The sequence below is a fragment of the Herpailurus yagouaroundi genome, unplaced genomic scaffold, assembly GCF_014898765.1.
Source record: "Herpailurus yagouaroundi ecotype Mexico unplaced genomic scaffold, PumYag 250, whole genome shotgun sequence".
NCBI classification, from domain to species: domain Eukaryota; kingdom Metazoa; phylum Chordata; class Mammalia; order Carnivora; family Felidae; genus Herpailurus; species Herpailurus yagouaroundi.
In genome coordinates, this window is record NW_024412467.1 from 723,396 (window position 1) to 739,718 (window position 16,323).

The 16,323-nt window shown below is 41.6% G+C and overlaps 2 pseudogenes; one reads left to right on the top strand and one right to left on the bottom strand.

Moving 5' to 3' along the window:
- Positions 1–9,997: 9,997 nt before the first annotated feature.
- LOC121020360 (peptidyl-prolyl cis-trans isomerase A-like) lies at positions 9,998–10,739 on the top strand (annotated as a pseudogene).
- Positions 10,740–14,706: 3,967 nt separating this feature from the next.
- On the bottom strand, positions 14,707–15,816 carry LOC121020356 (putative vomeronasal receptor-like protein 4; annotated as a pseudogene).
- Between the last annotated feature and the right edge of the window lie 507 nt (positions 15,817–16,323).

The window sequence follows — 16,323 nt, forward strand, 5'->3', positions numbered from 1 at the left end:
CAGTTGCAATCACCATGACGTCACTTGCTGGTAAGGCTGGTCTGTAGGAAATTTGGACATTTTCTTTTTCCGTTGCTCCACTTCGCTAAACTATTCTAAGTCGTTTAACTCATTTCCATCTAACTTTGAATTAAGTTAGGTTAGAAAAATTCTTATTCTGGAGTTGTCCTCTTCTCACTTCTTTCCTTTTTGAAAGTTAGATATTATCATTACCGAGGGGCTCCTAGACCAAAGCGTGTTTTCAGCTCCCAGAAGTTCCACTGATCCGAGGTAGATTTCTTAACATTAATGTTTCACGGGCACCAAGACGTTAGTGTTAGATGCGTTTATTAACTTACCAAAAACTTCTGGTTAAAGTCAAAGTTTACATTAGCTGGTGTATCTAAGCCACATTTTAAATCCATGTGAACCAACACGCATGCCTGGAACTAATACACATTTTCAATTTTATTTTGTTGCACTGAGTGTGATACCTTCAGAATTAAAAACAGTTCCCCTCATTAGGTTCATCCTTCCCGTTATTCTATAATTATTAGATTGGAAAAAGAAGCGATCATGGTACCAAGCAAGTAAGCGTCAGAGGGAATTTTTTTGTCTTCACACTTTCCGAGTCAAAAAGATGAGCCACAGTCTTCTTGGCTATTTAATCAATGCAACTATCTTTCAATGACAACTAATACACATTTTGGGGCCTTATGATCACTTCTAAACTTAGGCTCATGTTACTAAATTTTTCATCCTTTTTCCCATCTGTTATATGAGAACCACTCCGACGTGAGTTCTGTCCGTAGATTAATCTGTGATTCACTGAACCCAATTAAGTTTACATTAGGAAAGTACTCTAGTTTTGATCGGTATTCTTATCTAAACAATACATTTGGACTCTATTCTAAATTTCATGATATGCTGTAGGGTATGACAAATGATTTGACGGGACATCCATCTTAATTTTCTATGGTTTACTTTTACAGAGGTAGTTGTTTGACATGTTCTTTAACAAGTCCCCTAAAAACTTGCTTTCTCATAAGTAAGACGGAGTGAGGACTGGACTTGGGTCCCCTCACCCCAACCACAAAATCCAGCATTTCTTGGCTGCCTTCACAGAGAGAAAAAGATATGCCCTTGAGTAGCGTATCTTGCAGGAACGCAGAGGCAGCATGCTCATTGAAAGGGATGTCCTGACTGTGAAGACTGGTAAAGGTGGGGCCAAACCAGTGAGCCCCAAGATGGACCACGGCGCTAACGTTTCACCCCCGTTTCCCCCTCATTAAAATACTAAAAAAAAAGTACTGCCCAAGGGTTGAGATTTAACATGCTAGAAGACGCATGAAGAAGCATGACCTTGACGTGTGCAGGAGCCAAGAAATCCCCTCCTCTGTGTGATTAGAAGTCATTCTTTTCCCACCTACGCCTCTTTATAAAGCTCTCTCTGACCCCTCCTCAGAGACCCAGCCTCTCTTGTGCTCCAGCATAAGCCCCAACCAAACCCTGCCTGGATGGCCCCTTCCGCCTCTTGTCAATTTCTATTGTCTGGGGGGCGCGAGGGCCCAGTTAGGTACCATGAGTAGGCATGTTGGTCAAGGTATTGATTGTAATATTCGGTGCCCTAAAACCAGATTGTACCCCAAGCACAGGTCATTATGGCTTCATCTGGTTTATGCCTTTGAAACCTCTGTATTCTGCTAGAACTAAGCACAGAGCCCTTCAAAGATTTAACCCTTTAGTGCAAGTAGCTGTCTCCAAATTCTTTATAGACTGGCATCCCTGTTTGCTGAGTGTCTCACAAAATTTCCTCCTCTGAAAAAGGCAATGCAGGCGGATGAATGCTTAGTTTGTCTCCCTCTTGTGTCTGTCCTTAGCTTTAGAAGGTTTCGGCTTTTCAGGAGGATTGAGAGACATTTGAAATGTCAGCTCCTCAGAAAGATGGTGTGTCGACCCAGTTAAGTTTCTTATCGGTGTTTTTCTGAACATTTTTCTCTAATCAAAGACAAGACCCGGGACATGGCTGATATTCTTGTCAACTCTCACTCTTTATCTTCATCAGTTTTCCTGTCTTCTGTCTCCTGAGGGTTCCATCTGATTTGGTAATCTCACCCTTTATTTCTGTTTGTCTACTCCAGTTCTTCCTAAAGACCCACTAACAGGCCAGATCTGGAGAGAACGACAGGGCACCGATTCACCCCCTGGCCTGTTGCGCACATGGACTCCTCAGAGCTAGAACACTGTGCTGACCTCATTTTCTCCTATGGACACGTGTCATAATTGTCCTTGGGGTTGCATTTCTTTCTAGAGTGAACTGGAACATACTTGTGACTCTTGGCCCTCTGGAATTACTCAACGCCTTGCAAGGGGAGGGCATAGGATGTGGCATTCATGGCTGTCCCGGACAGCCCTGAAATCAGGCACTACATACCGCCCAGATTCCAAGATTACCCCAGGCAAGGAGCGAGGCTACCTCCAGGTCCAGGGCCACCAGCTACCATAGATCCAAGGACCGGAGCACTGTTTCTGTAAATGCTGTCTCTCCACTTATTTTGTTCTATCCTTCTGGGCCTCGTTTGTTGTTGTGTTTCGTAAAGTTATCTTAGTTTCTACCTTTTGATGCCTCTGTTGTAATGCTTGCTAAGATTGTTCTTTGACTTAATGTTCTAGCTCACTCATTTGATCTTTGGGTATACTGCCCTCTGTCTTATCTGATAGTCTACCGAGTTGTCGAAAAACTCATTCATTTCCCATCCAGAGCCAGTGTCTCTGGCTGTTTCTTCTTCGTAACTGTTTATTCCAGCATCAGGTTTCCATTTTCTTCCTTTGTGACTTACAGAATTTGTATTGTGTTTATTTCAAATCCTTATGCTGACGTCGCCCACACATTCTGTCACCCCTACCATAGATTTCCTCATTATTGTCATTCTAAAATAGGTCTGGCACCCTGCAGATATCTCCTGCCTAGCCTCTGGACCCATGGTCACCCTTCGTTGATAATGTTTGTATCTGGTAATAGGGGCAAAACTCCCCCCCTGATTGTGCCGATCCCAACGATACAAGATGAGAATGCCCACCCTGCACGGTTTACCACGTAGACCACACTACCTCCCATTTGCCCCCTCCGCACAAGGAAGCCATCCACCTCTGCCGAGAAAGTTTCCTGTACCATCTGCTATGACACTGGTTTTTCTAAACTGTGTCCCAATCTTTCCTGGGATGTATGGGAGGAGATATTGTTTGGGTTGAGAGCACGGAGTTAATCTCCTCAGAGGTTACTTTGTCTGCCTTTTAAACATAGGGTTCTTTTTTCCACTGGATACTTTTTCCTGCGTTGTCGAAGATTAGTTGGCCATGTATTTGTGGGTCCATTTCTGGGTTCTCTATTCTATTCCATGGATCTATGTGTCTGTTTTTGTGCCAGTACCATACTGTCTGGAAAAATTACAGCTTTGTAATGTACCTTAAAGTCCGGAATTATGATGCCTCCAGCTTTGGTTTTCTTTTTCAACATTTGGCTATTCGGGGTCTTTTGTGGTCCCATACAAATGTTAGGATTGTTTGTTTTAGCTCTGTGAAGAATGCTGGTGCTATTTTGATAGGGATTGCATTGAATATGTAGATTGCTTTGGGTAGTATCGACATTTTAACAATATTCGTTCTTCCAATCCATGAGCATTTAATGTTTTTCCATTTCTTTGTGTCTTCTTCAATTTCTTTCATAAGCTTTCTGTAGTTTTCAGTGCATAGATCTTTTACCTCTTTTGTTAGGTTTATTTATTCCTAGGTATTTTATGGTATTTGGTGCAATTGTTAATGGGATCGATTCCTTGAGATCTCTTTCTGGTGCTTCATTGTTGGTGTATAAAAAAGCAACTGGTTTCTGTACACTGATTTTATATCCTGTGACTTTGCTGAATTCCTGTATCAGGTCTAGCAGTTTTTTGGTAGAGTCTTTCGGGTTTTCCATGTAGAGAATCATGTTGTCTGCGAAGAGTGAAAGTTTGACTTCTTCCTTGCCAATTTCTATGCCTTTTATTTCATTTTGTTGTCTGATTACTGAGGCTAGAACTTCCAGCACTATGTTGAACAACAGTGGCGAGTGTGGACATCCCTGTCGTGTTCATGACCTTAGGAGGAAAGCCCTCAATTTTTGCCCATTGAGGATGATATTAGCTGTGGGCCTATCGTATATGGTTTTTATTATGTTAAGATATGTTCCTTCTATCCCAACTTCCTTGAGGGTTTTTATCAGGAAGGGACACTGTATTTTGTCAAGTGCTTTTTCTATATCTATTGACAGGATCATACGGTCTTATCCTTTCTTCTGTTAACATGGTGTATCACGTTGATTGATTTGCGAATATTGAACCAGCCCTGCAGCCCAGGAATGAATCCCACTTGATCATGGTGAATAATTCTTTTAATATACTGTTGAATTTGATTTGCTAGTATCTTGTTGAGAATTTTTTCATCCAGGTTCATTAGAGATATTGGCCTTTACTTCTCCTTTTTAGTGGTGTGTTTGGTTTTGGAATCAAGGTGGTGCTGGCTTCATAGAATGAGTCTGGAAGCTTTCCTTCCATTTCCATTTTTTTGGAATAGCTTGAGAAGAATAGGTATTATCTCTGCTTTCAATGTCTGGTAGTATTCCCCTGGGAAGCCATGTGGCCCAGGACACTTATTTGTTGGGAGATTTTTGATAACAGATTCAATTTCTTTGCTGGTTATGGGCCTGTTCAAATTTTCTGTTTCTTCCTGTTTGAGTTTTGGAAGTGTGTGGGTGTCTAGGAATTTGTCTGTTTCTTCCAGGTTGTCCAATTTGTTGGCATATAATTTTTCATAGGATTCTCTAATAATTGTTTGTATTTCTGTGGTGTTAGTTGTGATCTCTCCTGTTTCTATCATGATTTTATCTATTTGGGTCCTTTCTCTTTTCTGTTTGAGAACTCTGGCTAGTGGTTTATCAATTTTGTTTGTTCTTTCAAAAACCCAGCTCTTAGATTCATTGATCTGTTCTACTATTTTTGTGGATTCTATATTGTTTATCTCTGCTCTAATCTTTATTTCTGTTCTTTTACTGGCTTTGGGCTTTCTCTGCTGCCGTATTTCTAGTTCCTTTAGGTGTGAGGTTAGGTTCTGTATTTGGGACCTTTTTTGCTTCTTGAGATAGGCCTGGATTGCAGTGTATTTTCCTCTTAGGACTGACTTGGCTGCATCCCAAAGGGTTTGGACGGTCGTGTTTTCTTTTCATTTGCTTCCATGTATTTTTAAATTGCTTCTTTAATTTCCTGGTTAACCCAGTGATTCTTTGGTAAGATGTTCTTTAACCTCCATATATTTGGAGGCTTTCTAAATTTTTTTCTTGTGGTTGATTTGAAGTTTCAGAGTGTTGTGATCTAGAAATGTGCATAGTGTGATCACAATCTTTTTGTACCTGTTGAGGGCTGATTTGTGACCCAAAGACAGTCTCTTCAGCAAATAGTGTTGGGAAAACTGGACAGCAACATGCAGAAGAATGAACCTGGACCACTTTCTTACACCATACACAAAAATAAATTCAAAATGGATGAAAGACCTAAATGTGACAGGCAACCAGAAAAATCCTACAGGAGAAAATAGGCAGCAACCTCTTTGACCTAGGCTGCAGCAACTTCTTACTTGACATGTCTCCAGAGGCAAGGGAAATAAAAGCAAAAATGAACTGTTGGGACCTCATCAAGATAAAAAGCTCCTGCACAGCAAAGGAAACAACAAAACTAAAAGGCATCTGACGGAATGGAAGAAGATATTTGCAAATAACATATTGGATAAATGGTTAGTATCCAAAATCTATAAAGAACTTACCAAACTTAACACCCAAAAACAAGTAATCCAGTGACGAAATGGGCAGAAGTCATGAATAGACACTTTTCCAAAGAAGACATCCAGATGGCTACTAGACACAGGAAAAGATACTCAACATCGCTCATCATCAGGGAAATACAAATCAAAACCACAATGAGATATCACCTCACACTGGTCAGAGTGGCTAAAATTAACAACTCAGGAAACAACAGATGTTGGCAAGGATGCAGAGAAAGGGGAGAACACTCTTGCACTGTTGGTGGGAATGCAAACTGGTTCAGCCACTCTGGAAAACAGTATGGAGGTTTCTCAAAAAAATTTAGAGTAGAACTATCCTATGACCCAGCAATTGAACTACTAAGTATTTATCCAAAGGATACAAAAATGCTGGTTCAAAAGGGCACATGCACCCCAATGTTTACAACAGCGCTATCAACAATAGCTAAATTATGGAAAAAGCCTAAATGTCCATCGACTGATGAGTGGATAAAGAAGATGTGGTGTATATATACAATGTACTTTACTCAACAATCAAAAAGAATGAAATCTTGCCATTTGCAACAGCATGGATGGAGCTGGAGGGTATTATGCTAAGTGAAATAAGTCAGTCAGAGAAAGACAGATAGCATATGATTTCACTCATATGTGGAATTTGAGAAACTTAGCATAAGACCAGAGGGAAAGGGAAGGAAAAATAAGTTACAAACAGAGAGGGAGGCAAACCATGAGAGACTCTTAAATACAGAGAACAACTAAGGGTTGCTGGGGGGGCGGGTGAAGATAGGTTAAATGGGTGATGGGCATTAAGGAGGGCACTTTTTGGGATGTGCCCTGAGTGTTATATGTAAGTGATGAATCACTGGGTTCTACTCCTGAAGCCAAGACTACACTGTATGTCAACTAACTTGAATTTTAATTAATTAATCACAGAGTTCAAGTCCTAAACGGAGTGATAGCAGGTACCTCAATTACAACTTTGAGTTGTTTTCCACCACTGAACATTCTAAGAGTTTTTTGAGGCACATAGTGACTACAACATCATAAAACTCCAAGGAAGTAGTTTTCTTTCTATCCCTACTCTCACTTTGTATTTCTTGATTTTTATTTTGGGTATTCTTCAAGAAATGTACCCAGTCTCCTCTTGTCTCCAGCCTACTGTGTTATCACATAGCTTCCAAAAGCGGGTGATAAAGGTGAGAGGCAACAATGGAAAAATTCAAATCCCCCAAATGTATATCTTAAGGAATATCTTTAGAATTTTAATACTTTGCAATAATGGGGGCACCTGGGTGGCTCAATCAGTTAAGCATCCACCTCTTGATTTCTGCTCAGATCATGATCTTAAAGTTCGTGTGTTGGAGTCCCACGTTGGGCTCTGGGCTGACAGCATGGAGCCCGCTTGGGATTTTCTCTCTCTCTCTCCCTCTTTCTCTGCCCCTCCCTTGCTCACGTTCTCTCTCACTCTCTTTCTCTCCCCCCTCAAAGTGTATGAAAAGAATAAATACTTTGCACTAATTAATTGAGTGTTCCCATTAATGAACTTGGTGTCACAAAATTGTCATTTCTCTTAATTACAAGTCCCAGCCTCTTTATTCACACTGATTTCATCTGTTCCAAGTTTCATGTGCATTTTGCTCTCTGGCACATAGTTTTACCTTAATTGTCCCTGGGCTGGCAGGGAACCAGGGACAAGGGTAGTCACTGCTAACCCTGTGCTTAGTTTGCCCATGAAGTCAGGTATGCAGAATTCATGCATGTTTCAGGGAAACAGCAGTTCATCTGGAATCAAACACATGTGTTGGTGTTAGTTGGCAACCTCAAGAGCTTCCTGGGGATAATCTGAGGAGGGCAGGGAGAGACTGAAGAGAGAGGCAGTCCACTCCAGGTTGGTAGGTAGCAGTTCTAGTTAGCAAGAAAATTTACATACTAGGCTTGTCTTCAGTGGTCTACGACAAGAAGATCCCTGCACCTGCCTGCCAAATCTTAAAAGTTTATGTAGAGGTCATAACTGGGTTCAGTCACATATAGTGTCTAGGTGGCCTCAACACCACATCACTATCTCAAAGCTGTGTCCTTGAGGCAGCTTCTGGAAACAGGGAAGGCAAACAGAACACATATTCCAAAGACAGGGGAAGGAGTAAGGAGCTCCCATCGCCAGGGTCCAGCTCACAAGTCAACCAGTGGTCACATCCTCTCAATGACCTGCTCAACATTTGGGAAGAATCCATTTAATTAGAGATGGTAATGGTTCAACTTTCAGCTTATTGTCAGAATCGGGGTCCAGAGTTCTAATTAGTAAATCATGGAGTGGTCTTTATTCATTTCCATAAAATTAATGAGTGATTACGGGGTACAGACTGTGAACTATGTGCTCTGGAATATTCCTCCTGTTTTCCTTTGTAAAAGTCATGATGTCATTAGTATCATCCCCATTTTTCAGATAAAGGGTTTCTGAGATCTAGTGTATTTTACTGGCAACTTGGCTAAATTTTACCACTCAGGTTTTTATAACAGCCTGATATGGGTTATAATGCACTGAAGAAAAAGTAACTTTTTAAAAAATTCTTTAAATGTTTATATTTGAGAGAGAGAAAGAGACAGAGGGCAAGTGGGGGAAGGACAGAGAGAGAAGGAGACACAGAATCCGAAGCAGGCTCCAGGCTCTGAGCTGTCAACACAGAGCCCTACATGGGGCTTGAACTCAACGAGCCATGAGATCTGACCTGAGCCGAAGTCGGATGCTTAACCAACTGAGCCACCCAGGTGCCCCAAGAAAAAGTAACATTAAAGAGAGGCAGAATTTTATTATTTTTAAGTGTATTTATTTTGAGAGAGAGAGAGAGTGTGTGTGTGTGTGTGTGTGTGTGTGTGTGTGTGAGAGCAGGGGAGGGGAAAAGAGAGAGGGAGAGAGAGAAAGCGTGAGCAGAGGAGAGGCAAAGAGAGAGGGAGAAAGATTCCCAAGCAGGTTCTTGTGCTGCCAGCACAGAGCCAGACCCGGGGCTCAAAGTCATGAAACCGTGAGATCGCAACCTGAGCCAAAATGAAGAGTTAGATGCTCGATGGAATGAGCCACCCAGGCACGCCCAGAATTTTGTTATTTTGATAAAAACACTTACGTGATACATAGCATCTTCAGTCAGCAGCAATAGTCTCCAGGCATATGAATATGCTCAGAAAGAATTTCCATAGTCCAGGCATTTTAAGTTTTATTTTCACTGAGGTAAAATATACATAAAGAAAACCACATATAGCTTACTTATATAGCCCAATGAATCTTTACAAACTGTACATGTCTATAAAACCACCCCCCAGAAGAAAGTGTAAAACATTACCAGACATAAGCCAGGAGTGTCTCCCATTTCTCCATTCTACTTGCTCCCAGAGAACTGACTGTCCTGACTGAACAGTACAGATTAGTTTTTCAGTCCGCTGCCTGATGGCCCTCATTCTTCTTCCCTTCCAGCCATGCTCTCATCTAACTTCTTTCAGTGGGAAAATGTACAATCAGCCCCTCTTCTGTATCTCTCATGTTTCCGGCACTGCTACCAAAATCAATTTTGAGATTTAGATTATTTGATTTGAAAACAGTAAACTAGTGGAAGGGGAGATGGGCAGGATTCTGTGATGAGTCCCATGATTCTTTTCTCTCTGGTGTGCAGACCTGGTGTAATCCTCTTTCCTAGAATATGGGCAAGACCTCTGGATATGGTGGGATTTCACTACTGTGGGGAAGGAAAAATTCTTCCTCTACCCTTCAAGGTCTTCCAGTTGGCTTAAGAGTTAAGTTGACGTGAGACAGATTAATAGGAGAAACCAACCACAGTTATTACATGTGCCTGGACTACCAATAATAAAATTAAGACCTAAAGAAATGACCAAGGCAGGCAGTGTTTATACTTTTTAGACAAAGAAATAATACATTTTTGAGTAATTGACAGGATAAAGAAAACAGATGTTTGAGAACTTTACTTAGTAAGGACTTCTAAGTGGAATTTGGGCTGAGATAGTAGATTAGTAAAAACATAACAGCTTTCTCTGCCATTTATACAGCTTTCTCCACTCTTAAATTTTCCATCTCTGGTGACAAGAATTTCTTTTTACTTCTTAGTATATGGTGGGTATCTTTCATATGAAAGATTTATTTCCTGCTTTCAGGGAGAGAGCAGAAGGTCTGAGGCCTCTGCACTGTCTGTTTCTCTAATAGCTTTAATTCAAAATAATCAGTCTGCCATTGTGGTACATTTTGGGACAACCTGGCCTTGGCTCCTACACTACCATGATTGAATTATATTATATGACAAAATGGAAGTGATTTTTTTCAGATGTAGTTAAGGTCCCTAATCAATTGGCTTTGAGTTAATAATAAAAAATGAGAGATCAAGCCTTGCAGATGCTACCACCTTGGAGCCATCTGTGTGGCCCAGCCCATGGTCAACTCCACTGTGTTCTTCAACATCACCCTGGATAGCAAGCCATTTGGCCATATCTCCTTTGAGCTGTTTACAGACAAAGTTCCAAAGACAATGGAAAATTGTTGTGTTCTGTGCACTGGGGAGAATGGACTTGGTCATGAAGTTTCCTGCTTTCATAGGATTAATTGGGGATTAATGTGCCAAGGTGGTGACTTCACACGCTATAATGGCACTGGCAGCAAGCCCACTTATGGGGAGAAACTTGATGAGAATGTCATCCTGAAGCATAGGAATCCTGGCATCTCATCCATGGTCCGCTGGACCCAACACGAATGGTTCCCAGGTTTCATCTGCGCTGCCAGCACTGAGTGTGATGGTGAGCAGGTGGTCTTTGGGAAGATGAAAGAGGGCACGAATGTTGTGGAAGCCAGGGAACACTTTGGGTCCAGCATTGGCAAGAGCAGCAAGATCACCGTTGTCGACTGCGGACAAATCTAGTGCATTTGACTCGCATTGTATCTAAACTGCCAGACTGTTCCTTCTGTCGCTCAGGGGAGCAGTCCTTCACCCCCATCTGCTCAAAATATCCTACAATCTTTGTGCTCTGGCTGCAGTTCTATGGGGCCCCTAGTTTCCTGATTCCCCTCCAAGTCTAGCTGGATTGCAGAGCTACGTTTATGATTACAAAATAAAAACTAAACAACAACAACAAAAGAGAGAGTGACAGATTATCCTGGGTGAGTCTGACCTAATCAGGTGAGCCTTTTGGAAGAGGGTCCAAAAGAGACATATTCAGAGTAGGAGAGGCTCTCCTGTTAGCTTTGAAGAAGTAAACAGATATGATGTGAACGGCTTATGAAGAGGGTCACGTGGCAGGGGGTGTCCTCTAGGAACTGAGGGTCTGCGTTCTAAAACAACAGGGAACTGAGGTTTGCCAGCCATCAAGCGAGCTAGGAAGACCTCAGATGAGACCGCAACCTTAGCTGACATTGTGAATTGTGTCTGGTGAGACACTAATCAGAAGAGGCAGCTAGGCCATATTCCTGACCCTCTGAAACTATGAGGTAATACATTTGTGTTACTTTAAGTCGTTAAATGTGTGTTCATTTGTTATGCAGCAATAGAATACTAATATACCAGACTACATGGATGTGGTGTTTCTTGACTGCAAGTCATCCAAGTAGGTATTTCATTTCCCCTTCTGGAGAAAGAATCATCACCATATGTGACACTCTTGATATGTCCAGTATGGACAAAAAGTGGGGAGATGAACAGTGGTTTGTTATGGTGGGTCAATCAGTTGAGCCAGTTGTGAAATATTAGTTTTTAAGCTGTCACGGATACTTAAATATTTGTTCTTGGCAATCTAGCCAAAGTGGCCCATAGCTCTCATTTAAAACTTCTCTCACTTTCCAAAATCCTTCTTTCAGTTTGGTATCTGACTCTATTTTCTTCTCCTCTGTTCATGCTTGCACATTAGTTGTGTTTCCTTACGTTTGCTCTATTGAGCATCATGGATAAGAATCATTCTTCCCACTTACTTGCTACACTACTTATTTGATAATTGGACATTCATTCATTTATACATGTGTTCAATAATTATGAACTTTTACTTTATTCCTTCAAGGAAATAAGACGGGATGAAAATAAATAAATAAAAAGGGTGCTTGGGTGGCTCAGTTGGTTAAGCGTCTGACTCTTTTGACTCAGGTCACGATCTCACTCAATTGTGAGATCAAGCCCTGCGTTGGGCTCCACACTGACAGTGTGGAGCCTGCTTGGGATTCTCTCTCTCTCGCCTTCCCTCTCTCTCTGCTCCTCCCCTGATCACACTTTTTCTCAAAATAAACATTTTTTTTTAAAAAGAAAATAAGTAGACAAGAAATAAGATCTTATACTGTGTTCTTTTAAAATATCTAAGTCTCTTGTTAGCTATCAAGTTTTCACTCCTCTCTTTTTATTTCTTTCGATTTATTTTCTCAAGAAAGAAGCACATTTGTGTAATAGAAGTTTTCACATCTCAATTTTAGTCATTTCCACAGTGTCCTTGAATATGCTGTTATCCCCCATATTTATTGTAAATTCATAACTACCTTTATAGCCTTCATTAAATTTGGTATGACACGAAGGGTCAGATTTTCCATTAGGGGCTGATGGTAGAGATGATCCAAATATGGTGGACATGACTATGGCAGTCCAAAATCCTATACGGAGCAATTAAAATCTTGGAATAGATTTTAGAGCAAGATAGGTTTTAGGGCAAAGCCACATGTATTTCAGAAAACATTTCATCTGTATTTTGGAAACAGTCCCAAGATAATTTGTGGCCCAAGCTGGAGATAGGTATATGGAAATGGATCTGAAGGGTGTAGGATCAAGGTGAAAAGAGTGTAAAGATGGATAAAGCCAAATGTATTGAGATAGACTCACTCAGCAGAGATTATGAATTCAATATTTTAGCCTAAGTGGCTAGGAATGGCTCAAACAGTTTGAGAGCTTGGATGACTGAAAGATGAACCCAAACGTGGCCCACACTAAATGAAGCTGAAATGCCAAGAACTTCTTAGTATGCTGTAGAGGAAGTTAACCCAAGATTTGGGATTATTGGAATTCTAAAGTATTTATTATGTAAGATCTGCTCATCCAAACCAGGAGGGTTCCAGAAAATATGCCTTTCGCTAGAGCTGTGACAAATAAATTCATGAGTATAGCCCCAGCATCCTAGAAGAGCTGTGTTGAAGTTCTTCCCTACAAATAAGAAATTACATCAGAAGTTTTTGTCATTGAACCGAAATGCCTAAATATAGTGTGAATAATTTGAATGCAGAATGACAGGTATGGACATTAATCAAATAGTCTGACTCACAGAGACCTTTGCCATTGACTAGTTGATTATGGTTCTCTAGAACCAATGTATATAAGAGGTCGACTCAAGTCTTTCTTGATCTGAAAAAGGAGAAAAACTCCAGGCCTTGTGAGTACAAATCTGACTTGAATCAGCCCTTGCAAATCATGAATGGTCATGGATCCTTAACCATTCCCAGACTGGAACCAGTTCAGTCACCCATGGCACCTAAATGATGGGAGAGACAGACCCCCAGGAAGAAACCCTACTACATTGCCAAAGAAATACACCGATAATCTTCCCGCCGGCCATCCCGAAAGGAACATTCAGTCATATACTATGGTAACTGTGTAGTAGATGAGGGATATAATCATCTTTTCAGAGATTCATGATCATTGGCTCTCAACTGACGATAATTCCCGGAGCTCCAAAGTCTCACTGGGGATGGCCAGTTAGAGAAGGAGTTTAGTAGGGTGACATGATCAATGAAGTTTTGTCTCAGGTGCACGGTTTCTTCTAAGAAATCCACTGTCATTTAAGAATCATTGCTTTCCAGTGGGTAATCTATCATTTAACTCTGGTTACTTTCAAGACAATTCCTTTGTTTTAATTTTGACAAAAAAAATCTACAAATAGATATGTGGTATCTTATTGATTTCCTATGTAAATTAATGTAGAACCACATTATTTTGTGACTCTTTCATGGCATACTAGGATGAGGCTGGTTTTATTGTGGCACTGTGAGGGCACTAACAAATGTGTCTTGCAACAAGTCACAAATTATTTTCAAAACAAATTTTAATTCATTTTTTAAAAATACGTACTCAAAGATTTAACAACTCGGAAAATATAGAAAGATGTAAAAGGAAGTTCCAGTTTTTGCTTCACTTACCCAGTTTCTCTGAAACCAGGTAACACTCTTTTAAGTGTCTTTTGAACTCTTGTAAAAGATGGAGCTAAGGGCGAGTAAAAATATTACAGTCCATTTTTTAATACTATTGCTCTTGAATTACTATCTCTTATTAATTACAAATACACTTTGAATATTATTCCATAACAATACATTTTGAACTCGCCTGTTCTTTCACAAGCTCAACAAAAATTCCTTTGTATGGCTGGATCCTCTAGGATATTTTCACATAGCCAGCAAAACAGCCCTTTTTGGCTAGATATTTCAGTTGATGTGTTTAAAAAATTGCTGCAGTTTGTAATAGTTTTTAGGCTACAAATCTCCTACGAGCAATATTTATCTTCTTGATCCTCCTAGAAGTTAAGCGTATAAGTCAAAGAGTAAGTATACCAGCTTTTTGAGGGAATTTGACAGATTCTTCTCCTTCCTACAGGAAGCATGATAGTTAAAGAGACATCTTATAAGAAAGAAAGTGGAATTGGCTAACTCTTCCCGAGGGTGGCAGGATGGACATGAGAAGAAGGCTGAGTCCCCAGAGGTTATTATAATCTCCTTCCTTGTCAGCTCATGGCTACTAGTCACCAGCTTTGTTGTATAATACGATACTTTAATTTGTTTAAGCCAGGCTTCATTTTTTTTTTAATGCTCAGCCATAACATGTCTTCTTTCAAACTTGCTACCCAAGGGATCTGTGAAAAACCAGGCATTTTTCAGGATTTATTGAGTATGCCAACGTCCACCCTGATGTCCGTCTCTGTGAATCAGCACAAACGGGCTGAGAATTGCATAACCAAGAGTTCGAAATTCTTGAATATTTAATACGAAAGAAGCATTCTCTAAAGAGAAATTTAAGCCCAAAGAAAGAATACAATCTGTCCAATAAAAGAAAAGAAAACAAAGCATCAGAAGGAGAACACTGTGAGTGGCTCTTCTCTCACGGGGGGGTCTGGTGGAGGATCTTGGATTTCTGAAGGTAGAGGACGTGCCTGTGGTGCTTGTGGAGAAGAAGGACCATATAGGCGCTGGCCCAGCCCATGAGACTCAGAAACAAGAAATCCCGCAGGGCCATGAGGATGGGAAACGTCCACTTCACGATCTGGCTTCTTGGGAGGACGTAAGAGCAGCTATTTCCGTGGCTAGCTTGTGACCTGTTTAGGCTGCTCGTGTTTCTGACGTAGTAGAGTAAGTTGATGCTGACCAAGGAGTTGAGGACCCAGAAGAAGAGGCAGAAGGGAAGGATGTGCCGTGTGGATGCTGGCTTGAAGCCGGCGGGCACGGGGGGCTCTGGGGCTGATGGTGGTGGCCTGGACCACGGCGAGGAAGCTGCTGGTGGAGATCGAAAGGCCCCGGGCCACCCTCTCCAGAAACACAAACGCTTTACAGCCCATGTCACCCAGGACGTTTCTCACACCAAACATCGCTATTGTTTTCAGCGTTACCTTGGACAAAAGTATCACGGTATTTGTAAAAGCCAAGTGGATGCTAAGAAGGTGTACAGATTTCGGCGCAGTGCCCGAAAAGAAAGCGCACGTATACTTCACAAACACAGAGATGTTCCCCACGATGCCGGGTCCGGTGAGAAAGAGAAAACTTGTTGCCCGGATAGTGTTCAAAACCATGTTTTTGCTTCAAGGGCAGAGAAATTTGAATCCAGCAAGAGCCTTTCGAAGCAAGCTGTGGGCCCAGTGGATCTGCGAAGAAAAATGCACATCAAAGGGCTCCTCCGGTGCACAGAGGACAGTCACGGTGTATGTGACAGAGCAGATTTCTGTCCAAAGAACTCTTCCTTTCCCCGTGAGCGCTCTCGGCGGGTCTTTCTATGTGGCTTCGGATGCGATCCTGAGAATCAGAATACAGAATCTGAAGTGGCAGTCCGGATTTGTCTGTCTGGCTCCACACCGGCGAAGACAAACTACGTGCTCCAGAGTTTACGTGTCCCCGATACGTTCGATCCCAGCGTGTGCTGAGCGGAACTAAACTTTCCCCCAACCGGACGTCCCCCTGTGCTTTCCAGTTCCTCGCGTGACATCACCATCAGCCACCCCCAGGAAATCTGGGTCTTGCTCACCGCCCCACGTCCCCACACGAGAGCCTGAAAACCTCCCGTTGCATCAGTGTCTTTTCTAGCTCCCACATTCAGCCTGTCTCATCTGAACCCCTGAGGCTCAGCAGGCATGACGAATCTCATTCTGACGAGGATAACAATTTCCTGGTGTGCCTCCCGATTCCAATCTTTATACCTCTGATACACAGCCCTGAATACTTCCAGAGGTGTCTTTGAAAGCCCAGACTGAGTCTGTGAGTTCACTGCTTGCAAGTTTTCACCG